At 55.1% G+C, this 3147-nt stretch overlaps 1 non-coding gene across 1 annotated transcript; it reads left to right on the top strand.

Annotated features, from left to right (window-relative positions):
• The first annotated feature begins 545 nt into the window (after positions 1-545).
• On the top strand, positions 546-656 carry TRNAL-CAA (transfer RNA leucine (anticodon CAA)). Its single transcript has 2 exons — positions 546-583; positions 611-656. It is a non-coding gene; the product is annotated as a tRNA-Leu (tRNA).
• Positions 657-3147: the final 2491 nt, after the last annotated feature.

The raw sequence follows: 3147 nt of genomic DNA, 5'->3' as shown, positions 1-3147 counted from the left end.
GAGGCTGGGGCGCCCCCCGCCCCCCACGACTGGGGGGTCGGGAGGTCTGTGGAGGCTGGGGCGCCCCCCGTCCCCCCACGACTGGGGGGTCGGGAGGTCTGTGGAGGCTGGGGCGCCCCCCCACGACTGGGGGGTCGGGAGGTCTGTGGAGGCTGGGGCGCCCCCCGCCCCCCACGACTGGGGGGTCGGGAGGTCTGTGGAGGCTGGGGCGCCCCCCGCCCCCCACGACTGGGGGGTCGGGAGGTCTGTGGAGGCTGGGGCGCCCCCCGCCCCCCACGACTGGGGGGTCGGGAGGTCTGTGGAGGCTGGGGCGCCCCCCGCCCCCCACGACTGGGGGGTCGGGAGGTCTGTGGAGGCTGGGGCGCCCCCCGCCCCCCACGACTGGGGGGTCGGGAGGTCTGTGGAGGCTGGGGCGCCCCCCGCCCCCCACGACTGGGGGGTCGGGAGGTCTGTGGAGGCTGGGGCGCCCCCCGTCCCCCCACGACGGCGGCGGCGGGAGGCGGGGAAGCCTGAGGAGGAGGAGAGAAGGCGGAGAAGCACCGGCTGTCAGGATGGCCGAGTGGTCTAAGGCGCCAGACTCAAGCGCGAGCTTCTCCCGACTAGCGGAGCCTTCTGGTCTCCGAATGGAGGCGTGGGTTCGAATCCCACTCCTGACACGCTCATTTTAGTTTTTACCGAGCCGAGGTGCGAAAGGGAAGGGAATGAAAGAGAAGAGCGGACAAGCGGCAAAGAGCTCCGGCCTCTCGGGGGCAGCCGGGGCCCGCTGAGGCGGGGTGCGGGGAGAGCCCCGGAGATCCGCCAGGACTCAGGAAATGAAGCCAGGTCTTCAGGGGAGGGTCCCTCCGGCATGTTGGCTGTGGCCCCCAGTCCACCCGGGTCCAAAGTCCGGGGGAGGCTTGGGGAGGAGTCTAGGAGTCGGACCCGCGGCTCCCCGCTCCTCGGGGCGCCCGGGGGAGGGGAGGAGTTGAGGCGGGGCTCGGTGCCGGACTTAGAGCCCCCTCCCCACTGGCCTGCCTGCAGCCACCTTCGGGCCCCGAGCCCAGAGGGCCGCGCAAGTCCCAAGTCCCGGTGTCTTTGGGCTGGGGATCGACCCGAGCTCATAATGTCTGTGAGAGATTGGCCACCCCGAAGAGCCCGGGGCGGGGGGCTGCGGGGGCTCCCCCAGCCCGTCCTCCTCCCCCAGAGGCGAGGGGCCGACCCCTTCCTCCCCTCCCCCCATCCGACTCTCCAGCTCTTTGCCCGAATGGTTCTCGGGGGAGGCGGCTTGTCCCCCTTTGGCAGCCCGCTGGGCAGGGGCCTCTTCTCCATCCAGTCCCATAAACATTAAACACTGTTCAGTGGTTCAGTGGGCTCGGACCCTTGGTGGCCCCGGGGGCTACAGCATTCCGGTCCCTTCTAGCCTCTACCATGGCCCAAGTTCATGGGCGTCGTTTCCACGCTCCCATCTCGGCCACTCTGTTCTCCTCTTGCCTTCCATCTTTCCCAGCATCAGGGGCTTTTCCAAGGAGACCCGTCTTCTCATGACGAGGCCCAAGGACTGAAGCTTCAGCTTGGGTGTTGGACCTTGTATTGAAGAAGCTGACTTAATTTCTTTAAGTACTGGCTGATTTCCTCTTGTTCTCCCAGGAACTCTCACAAAATCTCCTCCAGAACCACAGTTCGGAACCCTCCATTGGTGTGGCCCTAGAACTGCTACGGGAAACCACCCTGGCTTTGGCCGGAGGAAGCTTTGCGGGCGAGGTCACATCTCGACTTTTTAACTCGCCGTCCAGATGGAGCATCGCCTTTCTTCCAAGAAGCTGGTGCCTTTTAACTTACTGAGTCCAGGCAATCTCTGCAGTCATCTTTGTGCCCAAGAATTTAAAATCCGACCTGACCGTCGTTTCTTCTTCTCTTTGCCAAGAACGTGATGGGATCACTTAGCAAAATCTTACTTTTTGATAGCTTCAAGTCAGCTTTTACACTCTCTCTTTCATTTCCTTTAAGAGACTTCTGACCTCCTCTTCCCATTCTATTATCAGGATGGTATCATCTTCATATCTGAGATTATTGATCTTTCTCCTGATAACCCGAATTCTGGCATTTGATTCATTCAAATGGCCTTTCCGATAAAGTACTCTGCACATAAGGTTAATAGTCCTTTTCCAGTCTTAAAGCAATCAGCTGTTCCATGTTTGGCTTGAGCCTTTGTTTCTTGACCCTCATTCAAGATTCTCAGGAATCAAGATCTGGTTTTCCCATCCCTTCGAGGACTTGCCATATTTGCTTCGATGGATCCATACAAAGGCTTTAGTGTAATCCATTAAGCAAAAGTAGATCTTTAACTTTTTATTTATTTATTTAAGGCAATGAGGTTAAATGACTTGCCCAAGGCCTAAATCGCTGGGCAATTATTTAGTGTCTGGTCAGAACTCAGGTCCTTCTGCCTCCAGGGCTGGTGCTCTATCCACTTTGCCACCTAGCTGTCCTAAAGTAGATTTAAAAAAAAAATCTCGCTTTCTCCATAATTCAATGAATATTGGCAATTTGGTCTCTAGTTCCTCTGTTCCTTGGAGAACCATCCTGCTTTTCTGATCATTCTTGGTTCATATATTGCTGAATCTTCAACATAACCTTGATGGTACATGAAATGAGAACAAATTGTTTGGTAATTTGAACATCCCTTAGGACTGGAACACAAATTGATCTTTTCCAAATCTGCAGTTACTGTTGAATTTTCTCAGTTTGCTGGCATATTGAGTACAGCTCTGAGTAAAAGCATATTTTTTATTTTCCTTTTTTTTTTTTTTAGATTTTTGCAAGGCAATGGGGTTAAGTGGCTTGCCCAAGGCCACATGGCTAGGTATTTATTAAGTGTCTGAGATCGGATTTGAACCCAGGTACTCGTGACTCCAGGGCCGGTGCTTTATCCACCATGCCACCTAGCCACCCCTCATCATCTTTTTTAAATGACTCATCTGGAATTCTAGAATATCCACTAGCCTTAATGTTAGTAACACTTTCTTTTTTTTTTTAGTGTTTTATTTTTTTCCAAGTTACATGTAAAAATAATTTTAACCTGCATTTTCAAAGCTTCTATCCTCCCTCCCCAATTCTCCCTCCACCAGAAGACAAACCATTCAACTAGATTATACATGTGAATCATGC

The sequence above is a fragment of the Macrotis lagotis genome, chromosome 3 (assembly GCF_037893015.1).
Source record: "Macrotis lagotis isolate mMagLag1 chromosome 3, bilby.v1.9.chrom.fasta, whole genome shotgun sequence".
In the NCBI taxonomy this organism is placed as follows: domain Eukaryota; kingdom Metazoa; phylum Chordata; class Mammalia; order Peramelemorphia; family Peramelidae; genus Macrotis; species Macrotis lagotis.
The sequence above is the reverse complement of the archived record's forward strand: the minus strand, read 5'-3'. Positions and strand labels throughout refer to the sequence as shown.